This window comes from Panthera pardus, unplaced genomic scaffold (genome assembly GCF_024362965.1).
Source record: "Panthera pardus isolate Hobbes unplaced genomic scaffold, ASM2436296v1 HiC_scaffold_7, whole genome shotgun sequence".
Lineage (NCBI taxonomy): Eukaryota > Metazoa > Chordata > Mammalia > Carnivora > Felidae > Panthera > Panthera pardus.
Genome location: NW_026527002.1, coordinates 62,306,791 through 62,325,600, shown reverse-complemented (window position 1 = coordinate 62,325,600; position 18,810 = coordinate 62,306,791). Strand labels below are relative to the sequence as shown.

Here is an 18,810-nt window from a genome sequence, read left to right as displayed (position 1 = left end):
CAATGAGTGCTTCGTGTGGGCATTTTCAGCCAGACTCCGCTGGACTGGCATCCTGTCTCCACAATTGTTTATCCATCATCTGTAAACTCGTGGGCCAGTTACTTTCCGTCTCAAGATCCTTATCCATAGAATGAGGATCTACTTCATGGGGTTGACATGAGGCTTTTAAAGGTTATTCCTTATTGGTGTTCATTTGGACTAAGGAGGGTTGTGAGAAATTTGATTACTCATTGATGAGGTCATTCCGTCCTCACAATGACTTGGTGAGATGTGTACTAGTTAACTATTCTCAGGTTGAGGTAACCAAGGCACGGGAGAGTAAATAGGTGACAAATGGCACCTGGCCAATTCAGTGTTGCAGCCAGGATACCATTCCAGGCAGTGTGGCTGCACAGCCCAGTCACTCCTCAAACCACACAACACTGACTTACAGATCATAAACGAGGTATGTGAAGTTCCGGAAATATTCAAATGCCAAAAAGGGAATATTTATTATGTTATCAATGTGTACAAAATAAAAACATACTGATTAAAAAGTTTTCTTTCCCTTGGGCTGAAAGGAGAAAATAAAAGGTTGTCCAATTTGAGAGAATAATAATGCCCCTAAGGTACACTAAACAACATTATGCTTTTTTTTTCATTCCCTAAAAGAAAGGCCCAAGTACATGAAATTGATGACATTTCCAGACTCTTTACATTTTTGCTTCCTCATGTCATTTCAAAGGATGACTTCTAACTTGATGACTTTTCCCATTAGCTCTGGGCCACTCAGCTGGCTTTTTCTGACAAAGGTCCACAGATAAATCATGTGTGGCTGACGTGATTTCCTTGAAGTTCTCAGTGGTCTAATCTGCCTTGATGTGGCTCCTTTCATGGTTTCATGTGGCATTTGTGGTACATGAGTGGGCATAAGGCCAGCACGGTCATATTGCAGCCACTTGTCTCTTCAAAATGAAGATTGTGTTTAAATGAAAAATTGTGTTCCAGGCACAAATTATTTCTCTTTGAAGCTCTATCTCCTAACATGACATTTAAAGGTTTTGTGGAGAGGGGTGCCTGGGTGGCTCAGTTGGTTAAGCCTCTGACTTTGGCTCAGGTCATGATCTTGTGGTTCATGAGTTCGAGCCCTGTGTTGAGCTCTGTGCTGACAGCTCAGAGCCTGGAGCCTGCCTTGGATTTTATGTCTCCCTCTCCTTCTGCCCCTCCCCTTCTCACGCTCTCTCTCTCAAAAATAAATAAACATTAAAAATAAGGTTTTGCGGAGAGAAATAATTTGTACTTTTACATATTCATCAATGTTAATTTTGCACTTCAATTTACTGTGAGGAAGGAGAAATTCAGACCATCCTCCTTTCTTCAATACAATCCTTATTAAAATTCCAATGACATTTTTCACAGAAATAAAACAAACAGTCCTAAAATTTGCATGGAGCTATAAAAGACCCCAAATAGCTAAAACAATTTTTTAAATATTTATTTATTTTTGAGAATGAGAGAGAGAGCATGAGCAGGGGAGGGTCAGAAAGAGTGGGAGACAGAGGATTCGAAGGAGGCTCAAACTCACCAACCGTGAGATCATGACCTGATCATGATCTGAGCTGAAGTTTGACATTTAACCGACTGAGCCACCCAGGCACCCATCTCAAGCAGTCTTAAAAAGAACAAAGTGGGAGATCTCACATTCTCTGACTCCAAGTTCTATCACAAAGCTATAGTAACTAAAGCAGTGTCACACTGGCATAAAAATAGACACATAGATCAGTGGAATACGGTCAAAAGCCCAGAAATAAATCCATGCATTTATGGTCAACTAATTTTTTTTTCTAATTTTTTGAAATGTTTATTTATTTTTGAAGGAGAGAGAGAGAGACAGAGCATGAGTGGGGGAGGGGCAGAGAAAGAGAGAGGGAGACACAGAATCAGAAGCAGGCTCCAGGCTCTGAGCCAGTAGCACACAGCCTGACGTGGGGCTCGAACTCACGAGCTATGAGATCATGACCTGAGCAGTCAGTGCCGATTCTTGAGTTTTATGTACATATTTCTGTAACGAAGTAATATATTTATGACACTTAAAAAGAAAAGAAATAACTACTAGGATTATGGTCATTTATGAGAGCCATATTTTGAAAGGTTCAATAACCACATGATATATTTTTTTAAGTTTATTTATTGATTTTGAGGGATGCAGACAGAGGGGGAGGGCAGAGAGAGAGAAAGAGAATCCCAAGCTGGCTGTCAGTGCGGAGCCCAACGTGCAGCTCAATCTCACAAACCGTGAGATCATGACCAGAGAGGAGATTTAGATTTGGATGCTTAACCAACTGAACCACCCAGGCACCCCACCAAGGGTATCTTTAAATAGGATAATGATCTGTGAGAGGAGGGCACAGTTCTTAAAACAATAGCATGGTGTCTTACTACATTCTGGCTACTGTAACAGAAATACCACGAATTGGGTGATTTATAAACAGCAAACAGCAAACATTTATTTTTCACAGTCCTGGAGGTTGGGGGTTCAATATGATGGCACTGGCAGATAAGGTGTCAATTGGGGACCCTCTTTCTCATAGGCGGCATCTTTTGACTGTGTCTTTACGTGGTGGAAGGAGGAAGAGAGCTTTCTTAGGCCTCTTTTTTAAGAGACTAATTTCTTATAAAAAGCTCTGCTCTCTTGACCTAACCTACTCCTAAAGGTACAACCGCATAACCTCTTGGGCATTATGATTTCAACGTATGAATTTGAGAAGAGACATAAAGATTCCATTCAACATTCTACAAAACCATCATTGAAGTCAAAAGACAAGCCAAAAGCTGACAAAGGATTATCATCTAGAAGACATAAAGAACACTTCTAAGTCAATTGTGAGTTCCAAATCCAAATTTTTTTAAATGAGCAGAAGATTTGGGCAGATACATCATAAAAGTAAAAAAGATATTTGAAAGGTTAGAAGGCTCGTGGAAAGAGGCTCAACATCATTAGTCAGCAGATAAATGCAAATAAAAACACCGCTTAAATAAAATGTCGCTACCAACCATTAGAATAGCTAAAATAAAAAATACTGATGACACCAAGTGGTGCCAAGAATTTGAAGCAATAGAATTCTCTACATTTTGGGGAAAATGTAAAATCATACAGCTGCTTTGGAAGACAGTCTAGCTGTGTCTTATAAAGTTAAATAGACGCTTATTATATGTCTCAGCAATTGCATTTCTAGGTGTTTACCAAAGAGAGTTGAAAACATATGATCACACAATGACTTCTACGTAAATTTCCACAGGAATGTTTTTCATAATAATAAAAAAACTAGAAACAACCCACATGTCTAACAGCTAGTGGGAAGATAAATATTGTGGTACATCCATACTATGGAATACTACATAGAAATAAACAGGAGCAAGCTACTGATACATATACAGAATAACATTGATGAATCTCAAAATAATTATGCTGAATGAAAAAAGCCAGGCATGAAAGAGTACTTACTTTGTAATTTCTTATATTGAAGCAAAATGAATCCCCAGTTACAGAAAACAGATAAATGGCTGCCTGGGCCAGGGTGGAGAGATTGACTGAGATCAGGCACCAGGAAACTTCCTTGGGTAGTGTATTTATTCTATATCTTGATCTTGATGGTGATTATGTAAGTGCAGATATTTATCAAAATTTATTCAACTGTACACTAAGGAGTATGCATCTTGTGTGTAAATTATACTTCAATAGAGCTGATTCAAATAAAAACAATAGCCTGGGAACAAATAAAAATGCAAATGGTTATCTTGGAAGAGATAGAAGGTTTCAGGCAAAAGAATCCTTTTTATGTAATGTTTGATTGACTACCATGTGTTGGATAAGTATTCAACTCGTTCTGTGGCTCCTCAGATGATAAATAAGAAGAAGAACTGTCTTAGGAGAACATAAGTAAAATATTCTGAAAACTGGAAACTTTTGAGTTGGATATTTGAGAACTTTTCAAATTTTCTGAGTTGATAAAATGCAAAAGTCCTCTAACGTGAAAAGTTTTGACATCGTATTGACTTAATATAATTAATCGCATTACAACTTCCTTTGATAACACTGATGTTTTGTGATTTCCCTTGAAATACCTGAATTATGAAGCCAGAAATTAAAATTGCATTAAAATATGCATTAGAATGGGAAAATAATGGACCATGTTCCATCCTTGGCTCTGTGCTGGACTAGATATATGAACTTGAAATGAGTGGCCTTCATGCAACTTCTTTTGTAAGTTGTAAAATCAAAGTACATGTTAAACTTCTAGGTCCCTCCAGATCTTAAATCCCTCTACTAATTGCCCTAATTAAAGACTGGGATTTTATATTTGACCCTAAAAGGATTTGTGGAACCATAAGAGGGCAGCATTCCATTTACACAATTTCTTTTTTTTTTTTTTTTTTTTTTTAATATATGAAATTTACTGTCAAATTGGTTTCCATACAACACCCAGTGCTCATCCCAAAAGGTGCCCTCCTCAATACCCATCACCCACCCTGCCCTCCCTCCCACCCCCCATCAACCCTCAATTTGTTCTCAGTTTTTAACAGTCTCTTATGCTTTGGCTCTCTCCCACTCTAACCTCTTTTTTTTTTTTTTTTCCTTCCCCTCCCCCATGGGTTTCTGTTACGTTTCTCAGGATCCACATAAGAACCATTTACACAATTTCTTACACAATTTTCTATAAATGCTCAGTACACTAAAATTACAGGACTTTGACAACAAAAGACAACTGATAAAAAGATTCTGTCACAATGAGAGGGATTCCTATGTTTTGAATCAGTGCTCCAATTGTTAGCTATGTTATCTGCCTTACAAGTTCATCATCTGACAAGGACAGAAGGCCATGGAAGCTTGCTCAGTTCAAGGTTACAATAATAAATTCCAGATTTACAGACTGAACACTGTCTTCTCTTTGTGCTGTCCTGGATCATCATCTCCTGGTCACTGATCTTAACCCGGGGATTGGAAGTTCCTTTTTTCTCTCACATTGGCATTCAGTTCATCCTTCTATACAACGTTGAAGTACCTTCTCATTCTCTTAGGAAATCGCCTCCATCTTCCATAGTTAGAGGAAAAGAATGTTTAATCATTGGGAAAGAAAGATCCAAACACTGGGAAATTGGGGAAACTACCAGTTACCAGCTATGTCCATGCCCAAAGGACAATCTGTCATCCTGTTGGCTTCCATGTGTATCTGAAAGAATGCATTTGATTTGCTTCAAGTCACTACCTTCATTATACTAATTTGAGTATATAGTGTCTCATGGTAATGGAGTAAATACAAACAAACAAACAACACAACAAATCATAAAGCTTTTATTGACATAGAGAAACTTGCTTGGGCAGGCAAAATAATCCATGAGATAACACAGCAGAATTTACAAGTTGGGGGAATCTAGAAATGCTATATAAATCTGCACCTTGAAATGCTATATAAATCTGCACCTTGCTACAGGACCAGAGCAGTCATGCCTACAAATGAAAAAAATGTCATTTGATTACAAATGCTTTTCTAATTATACTCTGACTCCATTTTAATATGTAAAATCTATTTTGATGTAGTGTTAGGATGTTAATAAATGTAAATTGCTTTTATCCTGACCTTCTGTTTTATTGTTTCTCCTCAGCTTTTATTACAGAATTGTTATTGCTATGGAAATGTTAACTTCCTGTTTGTATTTCTGGAACCCTGAAGGGCATGGAAGTTGGCCAGTTTAGGCTTTATTAGGTAGCTACTGAGAGAAAAATGTCTGCAGCACTTTTGTTCTGTTTTGCTGCAGTTCACTAAATGAAAATCTGCCCATTAAAAGTAAACTTTGTGGTCAGTGCCTCAGAAATGTCTCCCTTTTCTCCCAGTAACAACCCATAAACCTTCAGCTCATTTAGGTTAATTCTGAAGATCTGCAATTGCTGCTTCTAAACAAATATGAACTTAAATCTAACCGTTCCCAAAATGTACATGTCTCTCTGGAATACTGGATGATAGCAGTAGTTAAAATTGGATGACTTTTCCGGATGTGTTTGATCATGTCTGCCTCCCACTGGAGGAAGATTACAGTGAAGAGTTGAGTCCTTGGCTTTTGAGTTCATAAACTCGATTCTGTGAGTTTACTCAAATTTTAGCTCTGATACTACCTCATAAACAGGAATGTCACTTTCCTAATTACTAAGGGAGATACTGAGAACAGTAAGAATGAACAACTAGCTCTCTATTCACAGTCTTTCCTCAGAACAAGGCAATTACAAAACTGAATTAGTGATAGAAAGCTGTTTGATGAGATAGCAGTAAAGGGAACTGAATGCCCTTGAAGGAATTCGCATCTTAATTAAAGGAAGATACACCTCTCTCTAGTGATTGGAACATAGTATGTCGGTCTCCTCTTTTGGATGATTACAGGATAATTATTAGAAGAAATTTGTGCTTTCTTTTTTCTCCTTCTGTAGTGCTCGCATTTGTTCTAACTAACATCCCCTTTATTTCACCAAATAGGTCATTTTATGTATATTGCATGGACAAAATAGACAATCTTTGCTCCATGGAGCTTTAATTTAAATGATGAAAACAGACAATTAAATGTGGTACGTAATATTTTATGTGGTTAAAAAACAACATTGGGAATAAAAATAAAGAAGGGTAAGGAGGGAGACAGCAATGAAGGAATTATTGTTTTATTTTATTTTTTTTTTTTAATTTATTTTATTTTTTTTAATTTTTTTAACGTTTATTTATTTTTGAGACAGAGAGATACAGAGCATGAATGGCGGAGGGTCAGAAAGAGGGAGACACAGAATCCGAAACAGGCTCCAGGCTCTGAGCTGTCAGCACAGAGCCCGACGCGGGGCTCGAACTCACGGACTGCGAGATCGTGACCTGAGCCGAAGTCGGCCGCTCAACTGACTGAGCCACCCAGGCGCCCCAGGAATTATTGTTTTAAATAGCATGGTCTAGAAAGGCCTCTCTAAAAACATGACATTGAAGGAAAAGACTGATTTAAGTGAAGGGCAGGCCATATGTATATGTGGGCAGGAGGGCTCCAGGCAGAATAATTTACAGTGCAAAGTCCCCCCAAATGGGACAGTGTTGTGTGGATTTGAGAAACCAGAAGGAAGTCAGTACATCTGGACAAGAGAATACAGGGGGAGTGGTTTAAGATGAGATATGGATGGAACAAGGTCATGATGAAGAATTTGGAGTGTATTATGAGTTAAATAGGAAATACCTGGAAGGTTCGGAAGAGAGAGATGACACAACCTGATTTGTGCTTTAAAGGGTCTCTCTGACCATTGCATGAAAAATAAACTAAAAATATGTGGTAGGCAATTTCTCAGATGCACCCAATGATTCTTGCCTCCTTCATGCTCTTATATAATCTCTTCCCCTTGAGTGTGGGCAGGATCTGTGACTTGAATTAACCAACAGAATATGATAAATATGATGGGAAAATTGCTTCCATGATTAGATTATATGAAATTGTAACTTCCATCTGGCTAGCAGACTATCTAGTGGCTTCTTGACTTACACACTTTGATGAAGAAAGAAACCATGTTGGAGAAGTCCATGTGGCAAAGGAGGGTGGATGAGGGTGGCCTCTGACTAGCAACCACATAAGAAATGAGGCCCTCTGTCCAACATCCCCTGAGGAACTGAACCTTGTCTATAGTCACGTGAGCTTGAAAGTGAATCTTTTCCCAGTCGTATCTTCAGATGAGACCTTTGCCCTGGATCACCTTGACTGCAGTTTTATTGGATTCCCTGAAGCAGAGGACCTGATGAGCTCTGTCCAGACTCCTGACCCACGGAAACTATTAAATAATAAATGTAGGTTGTTTTAAGTCAGTACAAACTGTGGTGATTTGTTATCCATCAACAGATAACTAATAAAGGAGATAAAGATAAAAGCTGGGAGAACATTTAGGTGAGAGGCACCAGTAACCTGGAATAGGGCTAGTGTAGTAGGGAAGAAGATCGATTCAGAATGCAGAGCTCATAGTTTTGCTGATGTTTCAAATGTGAACTATAAGAGAAAAAGAGGAGTCCAGGCTAATGCCAAGCTTTTTAGCCAGAGCAATTCAAGTTCCTGTTCACTGACCTAAGGAAAACTAGAAGAAAAGTTTTTTGTTTTTGTTTTGTTTTGTTTCGTTTTTGTTAAGTTTATCTTATATTTGACCTTTGGGGGGGGGGCGGTGAAGAGGGTACATGTTGGAAATAAAAGTTTTAGCTTAAATATGCCAAGTTTGAGATGTTTGTTAGACATTTCCAAGTAGATGTTAAATCTAGAGTCAAAGGGAAGGCCCGGGGGCGCCTGGGTGGCGCAGTCGGTTAAGCGTCCGACTTCAGCCAGATCACGATCTCACGGTCCGTGGGTTCGAGCCCTGCGTCGGGCTCTGCGCTGATGGCTCGGAGCCTGGAGCCTGTTTCCGATTCTGTGTCTCCGTCTCTCTCTGCCCCTCCCCCGTTCATGCTCTGTCTCTCTCTGTCCCAAAAATAAATTAAAAAAAAAAAAATTGTTTAAAAAAAAAAAGGGAAGGCCCAGGTTGGGTACACAAATTCAGAAGTTATGCAACTCATTCTCACATTCTCCTTGGGAAACAGTAAAGAAGGAAAACCCTGGAAAGTAAAGAAGAAAGTAAAGCATGAAAATAGCTTTTTACTTAATTCCCTGAGGGTCATGGATTGAGTAAAACCAGGAGAAGCTACAGAGAAGGGCTCAGAATCCATTACTGAGAGTCTCTGGTTTCTTCCAGTTCATGAGTGGGCTGGGTGGGAAATGAAGATAAACAAGTAAATGAAAGGTAAAGTCAAAAATTTAGTTATAAGCCCAACATAATTCTTTCCATTCAAGAAAATATGGCCACAAAGTAATAAATTAAAAGTTTCAAGTCTCCAATCAGGTGCCATTTTGTGAGGAGGGGTTAGGAAACAGACACACAAATAGTATTAACAAAAGAAGTGTGGGGTGCCTGGGTGGCTCTGTCAGTTAAGCCTCCAACTCTTGGTTTCGTCCCAGGTGATGATTTCACAGTTGGAGTGTGAGCCTTGTGTGGGGTTCTGCACTGACAGCATGTAGCCTGCTCGGGATTTTCTTTCTGCCCCCTATCCCCATCTCTCTATCTCTATCTCAAAACAAATAAATGAACTTAAAAAAACAAAACAGAACAAAAACAGGTGGTATCTGAGTTGCTAAGTTTCAGTAGAAACTGTACTTTAAATTTTGAATTGGGATCATTGCCCATTCCCCGGAGGGTACGAGCCTCTCTTGTGATACTGGGCAGGGACAGCAGGGTGCAGCCCCCAGTCAGCCACCTCATCATGAGGGTAAATAACCCCTCCACTGACAACCTATCTGTACGCATACGACCATTCTGCTTTTCACCTTCAGTACAGTATTTAATCAATGACATAAGATATTCGACACTGTATTATCAAATAGGCTTTGTGTTAGATGATTTTGCCCAACTGTAAGCATTGTAATGTAATGTAAGTAGTAGGAGCACATTTAAGGTTGGCTAGGCTAAGCAAGCTGTGGTGTTCAGGAGGTTGGGTGTATCAAGCGCATTTTCAAGGGGTGCCTGACCGGCTGAGTCGTTAGGGCATGTGCCTCTTGATTTCAGGCTTGTGAGTTCAAGCCCCATGTTGCGCACAGAGCTTACTTTAAAAAATAAAAAGAAAGAAAAAGCATTTTCGACTTAACAGTATTTTCAACTTACTATGGCCTTTTGGGGATGTAACCCCATCGTAAGTCAAGGAAGATTCATTCATTTAATTTGACCAGTTCTTGAGCTAATAAGGGGATGAGCTGGGAGTGGGGGTGGGAGGCAGTAAAGTAGGAACTCATCCTAAGATAAGAGAGGCTCAAGTCTGGTTTCAGACGGCAGTGTGAGACAGAAGTATCTGAAAGCTGGTGACCGTCCCCTCTAGGAGTTTTTATCCTAACATGTGGGTGATACTCTGACATTACTGAATAAGGCACCAACAGCTTCCCTGGAACGTGTTATATTTCTCTGGCAGAAGTCACTAGGAGGTGGGGCACCTGGGTGGCTCAGTCAGTTAAGCATCTGACTTCAGCTCAGGTCACGATCTCATGGTTCGTGGGTTCGAGCCCCGCATTGGGCTCTGTGCTGACAGCTCGGAGCCTGGGGCCTGCTTCGGATTCCGTGTCTCCCTCCCTCTCTGCCCCTCCCCTGCTCACGCTCTCTTTCTGTCTCTCAAAAAATGAGTAAACATTAAAAAAAAAAAGAAAGAAGTCACTAGGAGGTGAGGCAAGGACACATACATATGAAATCATTCCAGGACAATTTGTGAAATGTGCTTTCTGTTTTGCGAAGCAATATTGCACAATAATTAGCATATTAACAAGGTGTCTACAGTTTCCATGTCACTTTAAAGGAATGCTGCCTGGTCCTCTATCACTCAGAGCATTTCAATGTTTTTGTTTACTTTCACCCGTATTCCTGAGGCACCTCACATACAAACAACTTCAGGAATATCTAATGGGCATATATTAGTTCATTTAATTCTTATAATAACTCCACTAAGCAAATCTATTTTTTAATAGATGAAATTGAGGTACAAAGAGGTTAAGTAAACTGGGATTAAACAATTAGCAAGTGCTACTACTGAAACGTTCAACCGAGGAGATCTGACTCCATTGTTCTCACTACAATATTGCAATGGACTGAATGTTTGGGTCCTCCCAAATCCCCATGTTGAAGCCTTCACCCCAAATGTCACGGTATTAGGAGATAAAGCCTTTGGGAGCTAACTGGTCTTTGATGAGATCATGGAGGTGGAGCTTCTAGGATTAGTGTCCCTTATAAGAAGGGGAAGAGACCCCAGAGCTTGCTGTCTCTGCCATGAGAGGACACAGCAAGAAAGTGACATCTGCAAACCAGGAAGGGAGCCCTTAGCAGAACTCAACCCTGATGGCACCAGCTTGGACTCCCAGTTTCCAGAACTGGGAGAAATAAATTCTTGTTAAGCCACCCAGTCTATGGCATTTTGTTACAGCACCCAAGCAGATGAAACCAATTATATTCTACTACTTCTGAAGGTCAGCTGGGCAGTTGTTTGAAATTAAGTTCTATCAAAAATTATTGTGTCCACAGCACCAGCTCCCAACACTTTTTTGTATATAGGAAAAGCCAAATGAAAATTACTACTTAGGATAGTCTTAAAAGAGAAAAACCATCCTAAATGGATACAGTGCAATTGAGGACTTTGGTTTGGTAATGGGCAAAGAAACTGATATTGACGGTCCTTATCTACAGAAGGTATATTTTTCTTATACTATTTGGAACTATCTATTGTGTCACTCAAGGTCCTATCAAGAAATTAGGCTAAATTGAGGGAGGTATAGTAAAGCATCATTTACCCTAATGTGCAGCACCCTGATATTTTTACCAGTCCTAGGCCTCCTAAAATGAGGAGATGGCATGACTAATGGAACTCAGAAGAGAGTTAGACCTTGTGAGAAGCTGTGACTTTCAGTAGAGAAACCCAACCATCCAGAGGGGAACCTGCAAGGAGGGGTGTACTCCATGCCGATCAGCATCCCCAGGATGGGGTTGGGGTTTGCAGGTGAGGGATGGGTAGATAGCAGACACATCTTTTTTTCCCCTTTAGTTTGCCTGTCAGAGGCCCTACCAAGTTTAAAATGTGTGTCCCAGTCCTACAGAATAAAGGGGCTACACTCAACCTAATACGTACACAACTCCCCCTTTCCCAGTGAAGGTTCAACATGTCTAGAGTTGACTTTAGGTCAAGATTTTTCTAATGGCAGTGGAAGTAGGAAAAGTAGCAGGCAGAGACAGTGCTAACCTGGCTTGATCTTTGGCCACTACAGATTTCAGGCTCCATGCAAACCATGCAAATGTCAAAGAAGTAGTAAGGACTATGAAGAGAGGGGGTTCTAGGTCCAATGACTTGAGTGCAAGCCATCCCTGTGACAAGTATTATCTTTGTGATCACTGGTCAAGTTGCTTAATCTCTTTGTCAGTTTCTTTACCTATAAAATGAGCATAATTTTAGTACTTACTTATAAAATTATTGGGAGAATGAAAAAATATGTATGTGAAACAACATATGCAGAGAGCCACAGTGCTTTCTGATAAGCTCCCAGAGACATAAGAACAAAAGCACTTAGTTAAACCTGAATTAGAATTCCAGAAAAAGGAGGGGCACCTGCGTGGCCCAATGGGTTAAGCACCTGGCTCTCAGTTTCAGCTCAGGTCATGATCTCATGGTTTAGAGATGATCTCGCAGTTTTGTGAGTTCGAGCTCTGCATTGAGCTCTGTGCTAACAGTGCAGTGTCTGCTTGGGATTCTCTCCCCCCCCCCCCTTCCCTTTCTCTCTGCCCTCCTTTGCTCATTTTGTCTTTGTCTCTCTCACTTGATCTTAGCCAAAAGGCCAAGAAGTAATGTCTTTTTCTGTCCCAAAATAAATAAATAAATTTAAAAGAAAGAAGGAAAGAGAAAAAGGCACAAACATATATTGAGAGTCCGCTATGCTTCAAACATTACTAAATGTTTAACATATACTATCTCACTCAATTCTTTGAACACCAGCTATCAAATAGGTGTTGATATTACTATTTTACAGTAAGAAAACTGAGGCTCAGAGACATCAAACAATTTGCTCTAGATCACACATCATATAAGTAGGAAGGTCAGGATTTATACTAAAGCAATATGAATCTCAATCCAATGTATTTTGTTTGTCTCCCCCCACCCCCACCACATCACCAATCCTGCCTAGTGCTGCATCAGGAGTACAGAAAAATCGCGTCTCTCATTTCAGAGTTCTCCTGGGCATGAAGAAGACGGCCACCACCTGCCTCTGTGTCTCTGTGTGGTACCAAGAAAAAACCCTGGAAGCCCCAGAGCCCTCTGCTAGGTAGCAGCCAGGGCTGTGGCATCTCTGCCCAAGCTTCTCCCTGCTGGATTCAATATGAAAGGGTGTTCTGTCTCGAGTTTCAAAGTCCAACACCACCAATACTCCTTCTCATGTGGCAGCAAAAGTACAACAGGGATCTCTGCCTTCCCACCTCAGTGCAATGAAGCCCCACACCGCAAAGCTTAGGAACCCATGGGAAACCCATCATCACCATGCTTCACCAAATGCCGTTTGTTTCCAGAAAGGAAACGAAGTAAACAGCCCTTTGATTTGTTGCTTCTCGACTTCTAAAGAAATCTAGCCTGAGAATCTAGTTCAGCTGGGTCTAACACACCCAGAGTGGATGGGTGGTAGATCAGGAGGGTAAACATTTGGTTTTATTTTGGTTTGGTGAATGTGAGTTCCTCCAGATGAATGAGGCATGAGTTCTATAAAGGAGGGCCATTTTGCTAAGTGCAATAGTGACATGTTGTGTTAGGGAACTCAGAGCAGAAGCATCAGTCAATAATGGTGCTATTGGCTAGGCAGGATGGCACCTTTAGGCATGCCCAGAACCAATATCGACCAGGTTACATCCTTATACGCGTCAGATCTTAGTCAGGCATAACTATTATTTGCCCTTACGTCCATGTATGAAGAGTTTTGGCCAGCCCATTTTCATAGCTTTTCCTCTCCCACAGGGATGTGAAATTTTCTGATTGCTTTCCTCAGTTTTCGAATGGTAGTGAGTGGGCTCAGCAAAATCGAGAAGCTCATGGATATAAGGACTCTATCTGGCCCTCACCATGGAATTCATCACGTGTGGCATAAAGGATATAATCAGTAAACTTTTGTTAAATGAGTAAGCTAATCACCCCTGTGACCTCGCTTCTCATCCAAACTGACAGGTTACTAAGGGCTTTACATTTGGTTCCAGACTAGCTTGTGTGGTAGATATAAATAGTCCCCAAACATATCAATGATTTAAAACAACAAAGGCTTATTTCAGATGAGCTGGGGGCTCAGCACCATACTACCCTCACTCAAGGACCCCAGTGGATGGGGAGGCTACCATCTGGAATGCTGATGTTACTTGGAAGCAGACAATGAGACTCGCAATGGCTCTTTTTTTAATAGATTTTTATTTTTTTAATGTTTACTTATTTGAGAGACAGAGACAGAGCATGAGCAGGGGAGGGGCAGAGAGAGAGAAAGAGAGAGACAGAATCTGAAGCAGGCTCCAGGTTCTGAGCTGTCAGCCCAGAGCCCAATGCAGGGCTTGAACTCACCAGCCACGAGATCATGACCTGAGCCGAAGTCGGACGCTTAACTGACTGAGCCACCCAGGTGCCCCAACAATGGCTCTTAAAGACTTCTCCCAGAAGCAACAAATGCCAGTTATGCTCATATTTCATTGGCTAAAGTCAGTCACTTGCACTCTAAAAGAGATGAGAAAGTTCAGTCTTACCTACAAGGAGAAGAGAATGACAATATTTATAATGTCTCTATGACTGTCATCTGAGTGTTAGTTCACTTAAACCTTTTCAGCCAGAATGCAGACACTATTTTTGTCCCACTCTAAGGATCCCACTGAGGATCTTGAGGCTTAGCATGATCAACTGGGTTGATCAAGGAAATCAGACAGTGGAGCCTGAACTCAACTTCAATCATTTAACCAACCTGTTGAATGTTACTATTATCTGGCAAGTTCTATATGGAATGACAGTGAAGTCACAAGGGTGTGAGTCTAGGACAGAGTCTGTGCTTGAAATCACTATGCAAGCCTCATAGATCTGTGCCCATGCAGGCGGTGCCTCTGCTCTCTGATTTATCCTCTCTCTTTACTGGAAGAACTTACTATTCCTTGAGCAGGGTGATAGCTGCTTATTTAAGGCGTCACATGCCGGCCATCATCTCGTCCATGGCTATTTTTAAAAGCTAACCAACAACAGCAAATTTCCTTATTTGCCGATGGTAGATAATACTCATGGAAATTATTATGAAATTCATATTTACAACAAAACTATTATTTCCATAACAAATTCTAGTAGCTCAGACATCAGAAGATTGCAAATTCAATCTGTGGCTCACATTTTTCTTTCCACATAGACAAAGAAAAATATTTCCCAAATGCTGAGATTAGGATGTGGACTTAGCTTGTTGAGGATAAAACGTCAGTTGGCTAGTGACCTACAGAGAGTTTCTGTGAAATAAAATGAGCTCACTAAAAATAAATCATTGGTCTAAAGCACCATCACAAAACTTGGACATGATCAGAGGACACTATCAAGTGACTCTTTAGGTAATTTACCAGAGTGGGCATAATGGCCATAAAAACACTCTTGCCAGCTTGTGTAAATAAAGGAATTTATCATAAGGACCTGAGTGGCTCAAAAAATCAAAAGAAAAGCAAATTACCATACCTCTGGAAGGAATGGAAACAGCACAGCTCTGGGGATCAGGTGAACCACCATCAGAATTCATCAGTTCAGGGGTGCCTGGGTGGCTCGGTTGGTTAAGGGTCTGACTCTTGGTTTCGGCCTGAACTCATGGTTCGTGGGTTCGAGTCCCACACTGGGCTCTGGGCTGGCAGTGCGGAGCCTACTTAGGATTCTCTCTCTCTCCCTCTCTCTCTGCTCCTACCCCACTTGCACTGTCTCTGTCCCTCTCAAAATAAATAAACAAACTTAAAAATTAAAAAAAAAAAAAGAGTTCATCAGTTCAAACATCCTTCTCCTGAAGGGTAGTCTCTGTCCTGCACATTCTGATTCCCAGGGTCCCAAAGAAAGCTTCAGAAAGGCATAGCACGGGTTATATGCTTACTGTTAACAGTGTCTGGCAGATGTTAGCAGCTCAATAAATTGTTGTTGAGTGAGTGAATAAATGAATGACCAAGTTCTCTGGGCCTGCAAGAAATAACACCATCCTTAATTATCCAACCCAGTAATTTCTAGATGTCATTTTATGGTAGCTTAGGGTTTTATTAGTGCCATTAAAAGGGACTCTGGCATTCTCGATGCTAAGATAATTACTTAATTAAAATATGGCCCCAACATTTGTAATACCATGGTTCCCAAACAAAATCCCGCTTTGTATCTCAGGTTCTTAATGTTCTGTCTATCAAACAAAACACCTTTACTTACAATCATTCATGTTTTTTCATTTTTTAAAATCAGACATACTATTTAACTTCAAGTCTGAGCCTCTGAGCAGCCTGAAATAATAGCTGGCACTGTTTGAACAAATACTTTATGCTAGTCTATCAGCAAATACTTTATCAGTTTTAGTCTTATATGTAATATATGATTTAACCCCCAAATGACTGCAAGTATTATTGTTATATCCATTGTAAAATGAGTCAACTAAGGCATAGAGTGGCTACTTAATTTGATGCAGGTCACACACCAGAGCAGAAATTTGAATCCAGGGAGTTGATCTCTTAGCCCTTATCCCATGCCAATTCCCAGGACTGCCACTCTGGTTAGGTGTCATGGGAGTCAGATGCAAGAAAGTGGCTATGCAAGTTTCGCTTTCCTTTCTATTTCTTTTCGTTTTTTTTTTCTTTTGGTTTCTTTTGCCTTTTTTTTTTTTTTCTTTGAGGATAAATTCGATTTGAAGAGACTAATAATTCAAACCAGACCTGTACATCAGAATAATTCAAAGAAGTATTTCCAGGTATGTTCGCCAAGTCTAGCCCTAGAGATTCTGATTTGCTGTGCCAGGGCAAGTAGACACCTGTGTGTACGTGAAAGCTGCTTATGTAACTCGACACAGACTCCTGAGGAACAGCCGCTGCACCAGGGTTCGTTAGATGCCCAAAGAAGTGCAGAAATGACATCGTTACCTCCAACGACCTGGAGGAATCTAGGAAATCTAAGTGATGTTAGAAAGTTGATAAACAGGGGCACCTGGGTGGCTTAGTCGGTTAAGTGTCTCTTGATTTCGGCTCAGCATGATCTCATGGTTCCTGTGATCGAGCCCCTCGGTGCTGTTGGGATTCTCTCTCTCCCTCTCTCTCTGCCCCTCCTCTCTCTCTCTCTTTCTCTCTCTCTCTCTCAAAGTAAATAAATAAACTTAAAAAAAAAGTTGACTAACAAAAAGCATACCACAACTCCAAAACGATTGTGAATCCAGTCTAGGTGGGAAGAAAACTTTACAGCAGAAATGTGGTACAGCACACTATGGTATACAGCATACCGCTATGAAATTAGAAGCGTTTATAGAGGAGGCAACTGCCAATGGTCCTGTGTGGCCCCTTTTCCCGTGTTAGGGCATGCCTTTGTATTCATGAGAGGATAGGGTGGAGTGGAGCAAAATAATAAAACTCCAGATGAAAAAAACACTGAAAGTATATTGTGGTTAGAGTCAAATAGCCTCAGTCATTTAAAAATGGAGCCACCTCCTCCAAGAAAGAGCAGTGGGAAATAACTCCATACCTTTTATTCATTTCTAATGCTTTGCAGTCTCCAGGCAAGCTCTCGCTCTTCTGCAGAAGGGTTTAACGGACTTAAAAAGAAATGCGAGGAGTCATTTCAAAGGATCAGTGTGCTACAACGTGCTCATACTAATTTTGAAGTCTCTCTGCATTACTTCATATGAATTATTTAAAATAATCCACCCCCCTTTAACACGATGACTCATGTCTCTGTCAGTCTCTATGTGGTATTCTTTTTTGTTGTTGCTATAGTCAGAAGACAACTTTTTGGCTTTCTGCTTTGTTTGTACTTGTGAGAAAGGCAAAGGAAGTTTTTCAAACATGTTAATGGCTGCTTGTTTACATAGTCAATTTTTTCAAATAGACTAATTTCATGCCCTCTTCCTTGTTGTGAGTTTCCATGTGTAATCAACAGACACTAAGTACTTTATTAGGATGTACCGAATTTTTTCCATAGCCCTGGGGCCATCTTACACTCTGTTTTTTTCATTAGAACTTCACACATGGTGTTTTCCATAAACTCTTACTTCTTAGGATCTGGTCTTTTTCCATTTAACTCAGGTTTGTCCCTGATTTGCTTTTAGATTATATAACTGTTGCCAAATAAGACATGGTTTTGTAAAACCATCACCACCTCTCCTGATGTTGAATTAATATTTTAGTTTACCCACCCAGGAGAAATATCAACAGTTACCCATTTGAGTGACAAAATTAAAAATTTTTTCATCCAGTCTTGGACTGGAAAGAATAACCTATTTTACTATTCACTTGCCTGACCTGACATTGATTTTCCATTCCCATGACAATGATCCTACAATCAACAAATATCAGTTGAATGCCTATAATTCAGAAAGCAAAGGATTGTGCCAGAGCCTGACTATGAGATCCATTAATAACTCCCCACACCTTCTTTTCCTGTTTTGAAGATGATGTTGAAGGCTGACCCAGCAACCACACCCTTTATCACCTCCCTGCTTCACACATACACCTCCTCCTAGCGGACAGAATCTGCCATGTCATATGGAGACTGCAAATGACAGGTATATATATTATATATATATATGTATATAGGTATATATATTATATATGTATGTATATATAATATATTAAATATATTTAAATTATACAAATATATACTTATATTTATATACAGATAGATATAGATATAGATATAGATATAGATATAGATATTTTTTTTTTTTTTACCCCCAGCTTTCCTTGCATTTGGAGCACGAACATGCAGCCTGCCATGACCACTGGGATCCAAAGGGAACTCTACTGAGACAGGGGTGAGAAATGGAGGAAGCAAGGCAAGAAGAGCATAGTTCTTCTCTTTAATAAAAAGGATTTGGAGAACAGTTGTCCCTTTCAGCCTTTTTATGTACAATTGCTTAAAATACTATGCCAAATGACTTGGCTGCCATCTTGCAATCACGAGGGCAAAAAGCTTAAGAACAAAACCCAATATTCTGAAGAAGATGGAACAG

General features: G+C 40.2%; 1 long non-coding RNA gene across 1 annotated transcript; it reads left to right on the top strand.

Moving 5' to 3' along the window:
* Positions 1 to 278: 278 nt before the first annotated feature.
* On the top strand, positions 279 to 18,800 carry LOC109273226 (uncharacterized). The gene is made up of 3 exons (XR_002082926.2): positions 279 to 445; positions 18,250 to 18,363; positions 18,536 to 18,800. It is a non-coding gene; the product is annotated as an uncharacterized LOC109273226 (long non-coding RNA).
* Positions 18,801 to 18,810: the final 10 nt, after the last annotated feature.